Here is a 16,470-nt window from a genome sequence, read left to right as displayed (position 1 = left end):
TTCTTCTACCTCCATTATATTTATTCCCCTTTGTCTTTACTTGTGCATGTGATAAACTAGGGGGAGATGTTCAGAGACATCAGGAGGAGCAAGGCTTTTGCAGTAGGAATTGGGTACCTAATGCCCATCAGTTAAAAAAAAAAATCTACCCCCCCAATCTGTAAAGCTTAGTGTGATGATGCAGTCCCTGCTGATCTACAACAGCAACATTTTTCCATGATGAGTTTCACATAAGAAATTACTAGTAAATATAGTTTCACAGTGTAAATGAGCCTACAGGGAAACAGCTTCTCAGAGCAGACCTTCTCTGGCCCCTGAACACAACCATTCTCATCAAGGATCATTACACTCAGAAGGGAGCAGAGAATGTGATTTTCCTGTTTATATTCTCTGTCAAAATCCTCGTGCCCTCTGTGTTTTTCATCTGACTATGTGTAGGAAGAGGAAGGATGAGCCAGTGGTTGCTACATGAGGTGAGAACCTTCCAGACCTAGGTACTGTTCCTTGCTGTGTCACAAATTACCTGTGCTATCTTGCACTAGTCACTTAGTCTTTCAGTGCCTAAGTTCACCATCTGTAAAATGGGGTTAATAGTGCTGCCCTACTGTTACGTGGGGCTTTCAGAACACTCAACAGGGGCAACTTAACTATTTACTTCCAGACGTTGTAAGGAGTTAATCAACAGGAACTCAGCGATTCCGTCTGATCAAGGAGTAATGCAAGTCAGGCTGCTCTTGTCTAACACAGCTGTTGATTAGATTTAAGAGCACACACAAACATAAGCAATAGGTTTAGAACATCCCAGATATTAACCTAACATCTGGAACAGTATTGCCTAATTAACAGCAGGTTCTCACTGGCCAGTTGCTAACCCACCAGGGAGAAAGGGTGTCAGGAGAAACATTTCTCAAGATGGCTTCAGACGAGGGCTCCAAAGTACAGTCTATTCGCTAATCTTTTATAACTAACTTCCACAAAACACACAGGTCATAATGACCCCTCCTGTGTCACCATTTTTCTAACTTTCAATAAACTTTTAATATCAGAGGTGTCTAGACAAGATTTTCCAACCATCAAGGTTTTCAGACTCAATTATTTACATATCTACCCCCTCCTCCCATTCTGATTAGCAGAAACTGCCAGCTAGATATGACCTTGCTTCTGAAAGCCTATCTCCAAACTAACCCTTAACTATGTGGTGTTCTATTTCATTACTTCAGAGTGGTTGAATGCACATAATACGGTTGCAATTAGCTTGATCACATTCTGGGGTATACACACCCCTCAAATCCAGGACAACACCTCACAGGGATGTTGTGAGGAATAAATACATTCATGACTGTGAGGTGCTCAGATACTGCAATGATGGTCATGGGCAGCAGGAGCACCACTGGCTCAGGGAGGCTAGCCCACAGCCCTGCCCCTTCTGCCCAAGGCTGTGCCCTTTCCACAACCCCCAGACTGGAGCCCAGAGGCCCACCATGGAAGCTGCTGGTCCCCACCCTAGACTAGCTCACCCAGCCCTGAGAGGCTGGGCAGCCTGGCCCCAGCCCTTCCCCTAGCCCTGGAGCACCAGGCAATGTGGCCCCAGCCCTCTCTTTAGCCTCAGAGCACTAGCCAGTGTGACCCCAGCCCTCCCCAGCCCCAGAGTGCCAGGAGGCCAGGCAACGCAGCTCCAGCCTTCCCAGCCCTGGAGCGCCAGCTGGGGCCATGGCACAGGGGAAGAGTCACACACAGAGCGGGAAGCAGGAGGGGGCTGCCTGGGGACAGAGTGTGGGCAGTGCCACACCTGGCTGTTTGGGAAGGCTCAGCCTGTGACACCCACCACCCATGATGATGGGATCTGTATAAATACCTAAGATAGGTGGTTGCAACTCACTGAGTGGGAGAGTTGGAATACTGCTCATGGATCCACCATGTGGTGTAAATGCCACATTACTCACAAATGTGATTTTTCTTGTGTTAGCATAGCCTCAAGGACAGGCTTCCCAACACACACACACACATCCTGAGAGCCTTGGTCCCAGGATAAAAAATTAGAGTGGACAAAGATCTCCACTCTTTGAATACAGAATTTCACACTCACACAAATTCACTATGTGCAGGGCCCTACCAAATTCACTGCTGTGAAAATTGTATCACAGACCATGAAATCTGTGGTGGAGTGTCAGGGCTGGGGGTGCCCCAGCTGGGGGTCCTACCACACACAGGGCTATAACTACTAATCATGAAGGTGATGTGGAGGGTTCGGACTTCCTCTTCTCCTCCCACCTTTGGGAGCCTCCCCTGGTTACAGGAAACTCTGCATCTCCGCCACACTACCTGCCTTCGTCGCTTGCCAGCCATGGAGGGAGGGGTCAGTATACAGTGAGCAGTCATGGAGATTCTTGCAGCTGGAGGAAGTTCCCAGAGATGGGTATGACCTGGTCCTGGGAGTGGCCCCTAAAGGAGAAGAGGAAGTCCTGTCGGTTCCCAGCCCAACTGGGACTAGCAGCTGGAGCTCTGCACATGGGAGGAGCCCCTGGCTGGCACGCCCCCCAGCCTACAGCACTGCAACCGAGGATAGGTGGAGGCAAGGGGCCATGCTCCTCCTTTTTTAATATTGTTGTAGAGTAGGGAGAAGGGGGTGGCATTGCACCCCCAACACCCATAAACTGCAAGCCTTGGGCAGGTGTGCAGGGGTGCTGACAGGGGCTGCACTTCATGGCAGGAATTATCAGCTCCCCCATTGTGAAGAGCAGCCACTGTTGGCCCCCTACTGCCCAATATATGCCCTATGTTAAAAAGTGGCTGGGGCAAGGATCCCACTCCCTCTTTGATTTTGCCACCAGTGCCTCCCCACATTACAAAGGTTCCGGTGCCCTTGTCCCCAGCTCTGCCCCTCCCTGGCTCTGGGCCTAGCACTCAGAGGTTAAAGGGGCCTTAGACTGGCTGTGCAGGGGGACCGCAGTGTCCCCTGGACCACGGGGTCCTGGGTGGTCACTCACTCATAATGCTAGCTCTGCCACCCCAAAAAATGTGATGACACCCCCCCATACCATGTGACCCTCACAGCTGCTCTGCCTGCTGCTTTCCAGCTGCCCCACTCTGAAGGCAGGGCCCATCAGCAGCAGCGCACAAGTAAGGGTGGCTATACCGCGACACCTCTTGCAATAGTCTTGTGACTCCCTCTCACAATCCTATTTTGGGTCAGGTCCCCCATGGTCATAAAGCTGTGACATTTCAGATGTAAATAGCTGAAGCCATGAAATTGTGATTTTTAAAATCCCATGACCATGAAATGGACCATGAATTTGGTAGGGCCCTAACTATGTGTGAGTACGACCAAATAAAACTGCACACAAAAAACAATTTCAACAGGCAACACTAGCTGGTGTAAAACAAGAGGCATGAGTTCTTGGGTCAAAATAGCATATGTGGATGACATATGTTTACTGGCAACTGGATCTTATGTCATCAGTTAATGGTAGCCATGCAAGGTGACTCCAGCTCTCATGAAGATAAATAAAGCAATCAGTGTCACCCTGGTTTTCAGTGCCTGGTTTAAGTTACCCAGGGCTCTTTGGCTACAGCTACACTGCACACCTCTTGTGTTGGCATGTAGGGGATGTGTAACTACACACCGCAGTGAAAACCACTGGTAGCTATACACTCCAGTGTGTAGATAGATATGTCACTGAAAGGCTCTGACAATGGGAAGGTGGCAGGGACAGGCTTCAGCTTTTTCCACATCATCTGTCACTAGGTTGCCTCCCCCTTTTAGTAAGAGTCCCGTACTTTCCCTGACCTTGTTGCTAATATACTTGTAGAAACCCTTTTCTTACCCCTTCACATCCCTCGCTAGCTGCAACTCCAGTTGTGCTTTGGCCTTCCTGGTTACACCCCTGCAAGCTCAAGCAATATTTTTATACTCCTCCCTATCATCTGTCCAAGTTTCCACTTCTTGTAAGCTTCCTTTCTGTGTTTAAGCTCTCTGAAGATTTCTCCGTTAAGCCAAGCTGGGTGCCTGCCATGTTTGCTATTCTTTCTGCACATCGGGATGGTTTCTTCCTGCACCCTCATTAAGGCCTATTTAAAATACAGCCAGGTCTCCTGGACAACTTTCCCCCCCTCATATTAGCCTCCCAGGGGATCCTGCCCATCAGTTCTCTGAGGGAGTCGAAGTCTGCTTTTCTGAAGTCCAGGGTCCATATCCTTCTGCTCTCCTTTCTTCCTTTTTCTCAGGATCCTGAACTTGACCTCTCATGGTCACTGCTGCCCAGGTTGCCACCCACTTCTACTTCCCCCAGTAATTCTTCCCTGCTTGTGACCAGCAGGCCAAGAGGAGCACGGCTCCTAGTTTGTTCCTCCAGCACTTGCAACAGGAAGTTGCCCCCAACACTCTCCAAAAACTTCCTGGATTCTGTATTGCTCTCTCAGAAGATGTCAGGGTGATTGAAATCCTCAATGAGAACCAGGGCCTGTGATCTGGAAATTTCTGTTTGTTGTGTGAAGAAAGCCTCGTGTTCCTCATCCTCCTGGTCTGGAGGTCTACAGGAGATGTCCCACCATGACATCACCCTTGTTGCTCTCACCTCTAAACCTACTCCAAAAACTCTCAACAGGCTTTTCTCCAGTTTCATACTGGAGCTCTGAGCAATCATTCTGGACTCTTATATACAGTGCAAATCCTCTACTTTTTCTCCCCTGCCTGTCCTTTCTGAACGGTTTATAACCTCTGAAGCAGTCACTTAATTTACCTATGTCTATAAAATGAGGATAATAATATTTCCTTGGTCTTGTCCATTTAGATTACAAGTTCTTCAGGGCAGGGGCTGTTTGTTAGTTATGTATATGTCATTCATCTGGGAGCCTGATCTGCAATGAAACCTCTAGATACTGCTGTAATACAACTAAAATAATTTTAAAATTAGGTAGAATCCCAAGGGCACAACATATTAGAAACTGCAGTTGAAAACTTGCCTGTGAAAGCTCATCTTTGCAGCAGGCTTACTGGTAGCCATCAGTTTCCTTATTAGCTGCAAAGAAAGAGGGCACAGAAGTTAAAACAGAGACAACATAAGTATTTGTATGATACTGAAAAATGAGTTTGGAGCCTTGAACGCTTAACAGTGTGGCCAAACCAAACTCCTTTGGATAGCTCCACAAGTGAGAATCAAGCCCCAATCAATTTGTTTGGATATTTTCTGAAAAAAATGTTGCCAAGACAGAAAAGTACCTTCATGTGTGTGGTGTTTGAATACAGATTTAGATGTGGATATGGGATATTATTAATGGGAAAAAACAGTTATCTGGGATACAGACTTTTCCACTGAAGGATAGATTCCTTAAGGGAAGCTGACCTGGTCATCAGATCAGTGGCATGAAAATGGACAGGAGGACCAGGAAAGCACTGCCACTGCAATTGTGTAAAGGGACAGTGTGGGCTTGGCATGTTGGTTTGCAATGGAATTCAAATGAAATAGCTGTTCATTCATGGCAAGGATATTCTCTGTGAAAGGCAATCACGCCACTGCTGCGGTAGTGGAGAAGCTTTGATCATAACAATTTTTTTCATATGCTTCCCCACAGAAATCGTAGTAACCTTATTCTCTTGGGTCTCACTGTGTGACATGGAAACATAGCTAAGAAAGTGTAAACTTCCAAAAATGATCATAAACCAGTTTGCAAAATGTTTGACCTTTATAATCTGGATAACTTCAAATCCAAGAACAGAACCAATTCTTCTGTGCCCCAGTAGAGAGATGGAAATCTTCCCTTTGTAAGGATATAAATATCTCATTCCTAGCTCTACAGTGCTGCAAGATACTGGATCTTAATCATGTCGTCAGGTCCAAGATTCAATACTGCTCATCCTAGGTTTCAGCAAAGTAAATGTTGAGGGGGAAAGTTCTAAATTTGCCCAGGAAAAAAAGCCAGCAAGCATTTTTGTGATGGGTCAATTAAGAACCAATGGCAGTTGTTAACAGCTATTCTAGTGTTTGGGATATTGGAATAATCCTTGGCATTGATGCATTAGTGGTCAGAGTGCAGGAGAAACAGTCAATGCATGATAAATTGCATTTATCACATGACAGACTTTTCACCCCCTGATGTCACATTCTTCATATCACCACTCCATCAGTGCCTGCAGAAGGTATGGAAGTTATTTAATGATTCTCAAATGTGCTATGCTATTAAAGCTGGAAGTGATCCCGACATCGTTAACAATCTATATTTGGTTAGGGTCTTGTATGTTCATAGTTTGAAATTTTTAATAAAAGATACACTGCTATGTACAAATAGATTTGATATTGTTAAAGGCAACTTGACATCTGAGCTTCTCATCTTCCCAACAAGAGACCTGAGCTGATAGAAGCAGGTCTTTGCCCAAATATAGAGTTTACCTCCTTTGAACCTTGCACCATCTAAGATCCTACTTGGCAACCTATCCTACCTGCCTCCCCTGAAATCAGGCTAATCTAGTGACACAGGAAGATCACAAAGGCCTAGCCATGTGAGAGATAATGCCTCTATGGTAGTCTTTCATTCCTATCAGGTCTCCCCTTTTGCCATCTGGGATTTAAAATGTATGCCCAGATATCCTGGTGATGAATGCAGTATTAGAACCTGAATAGAATGGAATTTGTTAGCAATAAAAGAAGACAATAATAGAGATGTTAAACTCATAAGCATTTTATTCATCAAAGGCCAGGTTCCAGTAGTTATGATAAATAGCACCTTACTCCACAAACCACTACCACCATTAAAGTCAGTGGGACTATGGCACTGTTTATATGGTAAGATGGTTCCTATTGTTAGTAAGAGTGGCAGAACTTGCCTCACAGTGTGGGCTTTGCATGCGATCTCCTGACCCAGGAATTCTACCCAATATCTGCAGTGGTCTAATTTGATCACTATACCAGAATCACTGGTATGTTCATGAGAAAGTTGCTGGTGATACAAAGAGCAGTTTGTGTCTGGCTCATAAATATTACTAATCAAGGTTGAATAAATTTTTCCCACAAACTTTCAGTAACAATCACAGATGTTGTCAATCTCAGAATTGGAACTGCTAATAATTTGGTCCTAGCACTGCCATGTATAATCCTCCTTTTAAAGTTGTCATTCCAACAAAGAAGGAAATGAAGTTCATGGCTTTCTATTGATCCTAACTGCTGAGATGACCAGAGTTGAGAGATGATCTTCTGGGGATATTGGAATCACTTTGATAAGATTTTATGCTCTTATAAATCCCTGTATTACTTTAATTTAGCGAAGTTAAAGGTCTGTTGTAGGAATCCTACTTATATTTTTAGCAGATCTCACTAAACTATGAACACACAGGTGAAAGACCATAGAACTTCCAAATGTATTTTAACTCTGATCCTCCAATTAACAATATCTGATACTACTATAGAAGAGAATGGGGCATAAATCCTCATGTGTTGTGGTATACATCAACCACTAGCTTACTTAGGTTAGGAAGAAACTTCCCTTGTGGGTAGGTTATACAACAATTATCCATAAGGGGAGAAAGAATTTTATCATATATTATATCATTTACAGTCTTCCATTGTATCAGATGTGAACATCATGAGGTTAATATGTGCTGTCAGTCATTAAAATGAGATACAACGCACTAGCAGATCAAAGATTCAAAGCTTCAGTGTACTATCTGTTGTTTACTATACAGATATATTGCTGACAGCCAATATTTTTTATCTACACAGTATGTAGATAAATGTTATGGACATATTTAGAATGTAGTTTTCCATTTCACAGTTGTATAAGTTTTGAAAACCAGTAAACAGAGAAATTATATAAAACAACTTAGACAGATTAGAAATATGGGCAGAAAAACAACATGAGGTTCAACTTGGAAAATGCAAGCTAGTATATCTGGGGACAAAATAAATCCAAAACATGTATATTTAATGGGAAAGAAATACCTGATAAGCATTAATGATGCAAGAGACCTACAGGTAAAAGTGGAAAGCAAATGAACCATGAGTTTACAATACAAGGTGGCAGAAAAAAAATGCATGTAAGGTCTGTGCAAGTACAAGTGTCATTTCATAAAGCTAGACAGGAAGTTTCCCACCTTCAAAGTGTGATGCAATTTCATCTGTCCAGTTGGTTCTGGGCAAAACTAGTTGAAAAAAAATTTTGCATCCAACAAAAAAAACTTCAGGGGAGCTCTCTCTGCCAACAGCTCCACTCAACTCTTTGATTCAAACCAGGTTTTCTTCACTAAGTGAGCACCAGCCCGCCAGCCACTTATCTTGCTTCCTAGTCAATCCTCACCTTAGCCAGGTCCAGCCCTTCTAACTCTTCCCTCTGGATTGGACACCTACTGCAGGTGTAGTAGGGTGGATCGGATTGAACCCTCAGATTCTCATTATTCCCTTCAAGTCCATCACATAAGGGTATTGACACTACAGTGGTATTAATACATACATTGAGAAATGGAGATGAAGATAACTTATTAGGGTTTAATTTACTTTTTATAACCTTGATCCTCAGCAACATGATGCAATGTTAATATTAACAACTAACGTCACTTAATCTATTATTTAATTATGGTGTATTCATTTGATCACTGGGATATTTCTCTATCAGTCCTGCCATAAAAAAGGGGACTTTGAAAACTTCTTGCTGTTACAAAGTCAATTAATCCTTTAAAATATTTAGCTCTTGAATCTGTGCTCAGATAGATGGATTTGCATCACTCCACAGCTCGTAAAAGCCAGCTACTGCTCATGCATGAAGTAAGTAGGGAAAGACCAGAAGCATACCCTTGGTGTTGTAAGCATGATATTCTCAATCTGTAACCATATCTTCTGCCTGCTTATATACTGTAGACATATAGCTGTACACATACACTCTTAACAGAGTTGGTCAAAATATCAAGAAGTGGTTTTGGGCAAAAAAAAGACTTTTCAAATCATGTGCACATTTTTATATTTTTAAATATCTATTTATTTATTGTAATATAGAAACAGAACATTGTGGGGGTATTTTCCCCTTTCTTTCCATTGTTTTCTTTTTTTTCCTGCTTTTCCAGTGAAAAAAATGGAGAAATGAGAGAGACTGAAAATAACTGGTTTTTTTCAATTCATTTTTACTCAAACTGAAAGTTTTTTTTTTTCCATTTCTTTCTGTTGAAAAATTGAAAATGTCAGAGAAAAACTAAACCAAAAGGAGTTTGTTGGTTGATTTTGAAAACTTTTGTGGAAAACGCTTAATATTTTGAGTAACCATGGCTTGCTCCACCATGGTTAAGTTTGCTCAACATTTTCTTTTATAAGACCCTATTTTCAGGTGCTTATAACTCATCGATACATAGAATTTAAGAGGAGACAGGATATTAGATCATCTAGTCTGACCCTCTGTATATCACATGCTAGAGAATCCCATTGAGTGGCCCTTGCACAGAGTCCAATAACTTGTGTTTGACTAACTAATATCTTGCAAAAAGGCTTTGTAACAGGGTGACTTGCCCATAAGCTGGAGAGCAAGTTCCTAGGCCAGTCATGATTACAGGATGAGCCACAACTAGGTTGCATCAGCTGGTTTAATATAAAATGCAACAAAGGTATAGCTGGTGGAGAAAGTAGCAGAGTGCTAGAGGTAGAATGCTGGACAAAACAAGCAAACAAAAAAACAGGAGAAAGTGCACCAGACAGTGAAGCTTAATGAGGACCCTGACTAAGAAGCAGGGCTGAGACTAACAGACAGGTCTCGGGAAGGAAGGAGCTGTACTCAGCAGAAACTAGGATAAAGACTACAGTGAATTGGTTTTGTTTCTCAAAGACTTTGTGTTATTTTGGACTATCTGGATGAGACAAAACTGTGGTTGGAGCTTTTAAAAAAATGAGACCCCTCCTGGGGATTGTGTTGAATTTCTTTAAGACTTGGTGAGTTCTTAAGGACCCTGCAAGGGGAAAACAGAAAAAGGATGCTGCAGAGGCACCTGTAGCCAGGAAGGAGCACTCAGGAGTCAGCTGTCTGTGCTGCTGTCATTCAGTCTGGAGCTGAAAACCCCAAGTGCTGGAGAATCCACCATGTCCTTTGGTAGTTCTAAGGATTATGTCACTCTCACTGTTCAAGATTAAAAAAGCCTCTGCTTTGTTTCTAATCTGAATTTCTTTGGCTTTAATACACTTAGTCAAATGTTAGAGTGCTGAAATGTTTTATGCTGAGTGGCTGCAGCAGGGGTATAGTTGTTTTTTAGGGGAGGGGGGAATTTAAAGCAAAAGATAGTTCACCTGTTTGAGAACAAAATTAGGGGACAACATCTTGCTCTACTTAGAGTTCCCACAGAGTCACTTTTGGGGGAAAAATAGGATGTGATCATGTAATTAAAGAATGTATCTTAGAGTTTTGCACAAAAGGGCCAAATTAAAGGTGCACAGGCCATCTTAATTTGGTTATTTCCTGCTTTTTTGAGTACTTGATTTTCAACCTTAAGCTCTTTAATGTAGGTTTGTTTGTGTTTCAATATAATGATAATTTCAAAGCTGAAAATGAGACTCAGTATACCTGTACTTTGAGCTACTGCAATGGACCCAAAGCTGTACTTTACAAGATTTTGCCAGGAACCCATATATCTTATATAGATTTACCTAGAAAGGGTCCCCAGTTAAACAACCCCAAAGTGATGGCTTCAAGACACTGATTTACTTCTGAAACTTGCAGCTTGGACCCCCCTTTAGATTTAACAGTTCTATCAGACATCTAGTTTCAGATATAACGGCAAGGGGAAAAGTCATATTTCATGGCTACACAGTCACCAGTGGGAAATAAATCACAATAAGACAGTTACAGAGAATGTGACATTTTTCACATATTAGGAAAGTATCCCTGTCTCCAGTTGGGAGATTATAAAGTGCTCTTATGAACCATGGCTGAAGAATCCTTAAACTGTATGAATAGCTCACTGATGTGCTGGTAAAAGCTTTATTTGGCTAATGCAAGGATAGGAGACAGTCGCAGAGAAAACCATATATTTGAAACCCCTGAACTTGGGCAAAGTTTGGGATCCAGACTTTGCACCTGACACTTTCTCTGGCATACGCCAAACCAAAATCCTGGATCCAAACACTATAGAAGTGTCTGAACTTTCCTCTTGTTCTTTTAGTTGAGTTATATTGTATTCCTCTTACAGTCATTGGATGGTGGACTTTTAAAGGGCCAGGACTGTAATCAATAACGTTGGTATCTTTAAACTTAAATGACTGGCTAGCCAATCACTTCATAATACTACCTTTCAACCATCTGTTCTATGAATGCCTTCACCAGCCTGTGCTTTTGATTCTTCTCTCAGTAATGCTGATGCAAAATTACCCAATCTGGGAGGGAAGTTTGGCCTCAGCAGGATAAACATAAACAGTTTTACCCTTTTACCCTAACAGAGAATCTTTCATGAAATGGGATATTGTAAAATAAATAAACATCAGTAAACAGGCTGGAGGCCAGAAGGACATGTTTATATTTATATGATTTTAATAAAAGATATGTTTTGAGTTAAATCTCTGGGTGAGCTATCTAACATAGAAAATGCAGCACAAGAAAGTGGTGAATGAGTCTGTACATGAGAGATTTGCCAAACTTGGTGCTTTCAGTTCACAAGCAACCTTATGCCCTCTTCTTTTTTTTTTCTTTTTCTTTTTTTCCCCTTCAGATCAGTTCACATGAAACAACAAAGAAACATCAGAATTGCCAGACTGGATCAGACCACTGGTCTGTCTAGTCCAGTGTCCTGTCTCTGACAGTGGACAGCATCAAATGTTCCTGGGAAGGGTGCAAAGAACACCTGAATTGGTAGATGCAGGATCATCTTTTCCCCCTGTAATATTCTCAGCCTAAGCCCTAGTAGTTAGACTGGTTTAACCCCTGAATCATAATTTTTTTTCCTTCTTCCAAACATTTTCTTTTAGATATTAAATCAGTGGAAATTCTTATTATCTGTATGTGTCCAATCCCTCTTAGAACCTTGCTAAGTCAATATCTCATAGCAATGAGTTCCACAGTCTAATTACACGTGGTGTGTAAATATATTTTCTTGATCAGTTTTTAATTTGCCAGCTTTCAGTTTAATTGAATATCCCTTTGTTCTTATGAGACAGAGAGAACAGGGTTCCTGACCTACCTTCTCTAGACCGTTAATATTTGATATGTTTTTAGCCTATCCCTTTTTATTTATCTCTTTTCTAAGGTCCTTTTCTAATTCCTCTTCATATAAGAGTTTTGCTAATGTCCCTGATCATTCTTGCCACCTTTCTCTGAACCTTCTGCAATACCCTTTTCTGATATGGGATTGTGAGTGGTACTGCACACAGCATCCCAGGTGAGGGCCAACTTTTCATTTTTGTCCATATTTTTCTTTGATTTCCCCCCCCCATTTTCCCCACAAACCTAAACACTTTTTTAAATGAAAATGGAAATTTCCATTTAATTAAAAGTCTAGTTTTCATAGGAAGAATTTGTTTTCTTTCTCAAATAAACAAGGGGTTTGACATTTTTGCATCTTGAAGTATAGCAGAAACCAGTATCTTCCCACTAATTCCAGGCAGACATTTCCTTAGGATCACCAGCTATTTAAAGTGATTCATTTGCTGCATGGTGCAAGCAGAAGCCTCATCAAAACTGTGAATTTCAGATAAGCTTTTGTCAGACTCTTGCTGTAACCATCTCAGAAATGAGCTGTCATCAGCAAATTTAATCTGTCTCTGACTGGTTTAATTGTTAGCACCTTCCCTGCCAAATCCTTGACGTGGAAAGTTTTGTTAAGACTTTTAATTCAATTGGAAGAGGTTGTACTTTTTTTTCTTTCATGTTTACAACCAACACAGTTAAACCTGTAGAGAACCTTGATTGAATACTTGAATTATGGAAGACAGCTGCATCTGTACTATTTAATACTGGAATGTGCAGCTGGGAGAGCTTTGGAAAAGCCCTACCTAAGAAATACAACTCTTGGAGCTGTTTTATTTTTATTTGGCATGGAAGGTGTGTCTAGATAGAAAGAGATTATCTCTGATCTAGTATGTCCTAGAATTGGTTTTCTTCACATAATTGCAATAGGCCAGATCCTTGCCCCAACCTTTGGAGCCTACAGAGGTGAGGAAAGATGGGCCTGTGGTTAGCACCACTGAACTAGGCTTCAGGAACACGGGATTCAATTTTTACCTTTGCTATAGGCATTCCTGTGTGAGCTTTGCAAGTTACTTAAGGCTCATTCCACAAAGGGATTTAAGCATTGCAATGCTCATGTAGCAGCTCCGAGGCACCCTGCCAATTTGTGGAAGCCATAGTCCCGATTTAGGTGCCCAACTTCTCCATGCAATGCATGGGGAGAGTTCATCACCTCGCTAGCTTTGTGGATCTAGTCTTTAGTGCCTGATCTTACTCCACTGAAGTGAATGGGAGACTTACAATTCACTGTGATGGGGCAGGCTCAAGACCTTAATCTCACTATAATTTACCTTAATCTCTTATAAAATGAGGAACTGAGGCCAAGAGAGATTCCTTTTCTCACAGGGGTGTTGTGAGGGTAAATTCCTAAGTATTTGTATGACACTCAGTTATAGCTGAGTGTGTAAACAGTGGCCACCTTCCTCATGCCTCTGTTTCTCAGACCCAATAGACAGCCCTTGGCAGGGAGTTGTAGCTGACCCCACTCTGTGTGTATGTGTGTGTGTGTTAATTTGAGAACAACAAAGACAGGAATGAATAATTCACAGCCAACAAGTTATTTGCTGGATTGTGCCTCTTTGTATTCATTACTCAAAACTTCACTGTGGTTGTCATGTTCCTACATTAAGATCTTGCAAACAGTTCATTGAAAATGTTCTTTGCCTGAACTTCACAAGCTGTGCTGCTTTGGTTAGTTATGCCAATCATGTGATATTGTTTCTGTTCCCTGATTGCATGGATTATAGAAGTAACTAAAATGGCACAAACTTGAAGTTCCTTTGGCAAATATTTTGGCTTCCAAGCTTAAAATGTGCTTTTACACTTATACTAATAAAGCTCAAATGCTTGAATATTCAAGGAAACTATGTACAAAAGGGTAGTGGACACTGTCTAAGAAAAATTATCTTTCTGCTTTGAATGAATATTATGCAGAATCTTTTCCATGTTTGCTCATCTGTAATTTTTTTCAAATAGGGGTTATGCCTAGAGCTGCTTTAAAAAAAAATGAAAAAAGCTTTTCAAAGAAACCAAGATTTAAAGGAAAAATTGTGTTTCCATCTTTTATTTTATTTTATTTTTTAATTAAATCAAAATGAAAAATTTTGCTTTATCTTGAATGGAAAATTTCCCCTTTGTTTCAAATTTGAAAAAAAAAAGTTCCAATTTAGAAAAAGGAAACAAAATTACCATTTTCAATTTGAATTGATGTGAACTGGAAGTTTTTTATTTAGAATCATACTGGATTTTTTTTGTTTTTGTTTTAACAATTCCAGGATGGGGTTTTTTGTGTTTGTTTTTTGTTGTTGTTATTCTTGTTGTTTTTCCCCAATGGAATTAAAGCTTTTGTTTCACTGGAAAATTTTCACAAAAAATGCTTTTTGAAGGACTATCTTGCACCATAGAAATCAGTGGGAAAGTTCCTGACAAGTCCAGTGAGGGGCTAACAGCCTAGTTTTAAGATGGAGCTTCATCCTTTTCTGAAAAAGTTTATGTGATGTCTCCAGTACCTTGCTATGGCATGGAGTTCCGATTACCCTGGGACACACTTCCAGGCCTGTGTCCTATTGGCTCACGGATAGGCACAAACTGGATGGTGCAGAATTTCATGCCCAACAGAAACACTGTGTTCTCTATAACTAGGACTTATTTCCCTTCTTTATTGACTGGAACTATGTGTCACCAAATGTTTGGATGCCTGGACTATAGCAGAATCTTTCAGTGTTTGCAATAGGGAATTAAATAAATGAACAATCTGTATAAACTATATGACTGTATCAACAAGCCACCTTTTTATAATTATGGTCACATGCTACTTTTTTTCTGGGAATGTATCAACATTGAGACAAACAATTCAGACAAACCAAGGCACTCTGGATTCAGCTGCAAAAGTAAAATAAAGTCCAGTACAAAACTTCATGAAATCACAGAAGCATCAACAGTTAATAAAGTCCCGAAGAAAAAGTCCAACTAGCAGTTTTATCAAATTCTGAAAATTCCCAAAATAGATAACTGGGAGTTAACAAAAGAATTGTGGATGTTTATCTTGTATGAGAAGGAGACAAGTAGGGACTGGTGATGTCATTACAATGTGTTATTTATATCTGTATATTTATGTTTGGAAGGATTAGATTTATTTGGAAGTGTCGGTTAATGTCAATTTCATTGCACACACACAAACCAAAGACAAAAAGCTTCCATCAATAGTGATCAAAATTTACAGAGGGGCAAAGTAAGAAAACTGCTACTTGAGAACTTATTAGTTCCATTTTAAGGATATTTACTTTGTATATTTTGACATGTGAGGTTGAAAATTTGTGTTTTAACAGTTTTAAAGCTTTAACTCTTTGAATCACATCATCTACTGTCATTAAATGTTCACAGTTGTGGAAGATTATAATTTAAATAAAAAATCTTTAAAAAAATGCTTAAAATAACTATCAGCATTATCCATCAAAATTAACAAAAAAAATCTGCCAAGCCTATGTATATTAAAACAAATACAGAGCTTTATTCAAAGCCCACAGAAGTCCACTGACTTCAGTAGTCTGTGGATCAGACCCATAGCGCCTATCTCTGGGCTGGTCTACACTGGGGGTAGGGGGAATCGATCTAAGATACGCAAGTTCAGCTACGTGAATAGCATAGCTGAAGTCGAAGTATCTTAGATCAATTTACCTCTCGTCCTCATGGAGCGGGATCGACGTCCATGGCTTCTTCTGTTGACTCCGCTACTGCTGTTTGTGCTGGTGGAGTTCCAGAGTCAATGGGAGTGCTTTAGGGGATCAATATATCGCTTCTAGATGAGACGCGATATATCGATCCCCGATAAATCGATCACTACTGGCCGATACGTACCCTCTGTTTCCTTCCTCCTCCATTCCTTCTGTCATGTTTGTCACAGTTTTTGTCTATATTTGGGCTGTAAACTCTTTGGCTCTGATGCCAGACAAGACAATCTCTTACTAAGTGTATACATCCCAGAACAATAGAGCCTGGGTGATTTGAAGTTTTCTCTTTCTTGAAATGGAAGAAGAGAGAATAACTAGTGAAAGCAGACAGAGCTTAACAAGGGAATGCACATGAAGGTTTGAGAAATTATTCTACCTTGTGACAAGGTCTATAAGGCCTTCTCTTCCTCCTGCTGGAGGTGTTGGCACTTCACCACCCCATCTCAAGGAAAACCCACTCAAGCTAGCCTACCAACAGGACACAGTCCTTCAAAGGCCTAGAAGGACCAGGAGTAGTAATAGATCAATCAGGAGCCATCAGACCAGTTAAGAAGGCTTGCCT

The sequence above is a fragment of the Gopherus evgoodei genome, chromosome 6 (assembly GCF_007399415.2).
Source record: "Gopherus evgoodei ecotype Sinaloan lineage chromosome 6, rGopEvg1_v1.p, whole genome shotgun sequence".
Lineage (NCBI taxonomy): Eukaryota > Metazoa > Chordata > Testudines > Testudinidae > Gopherus > Gopherus evgoodei.
This window is presented reverse-complemented; position numbering follows the sequence as displayed.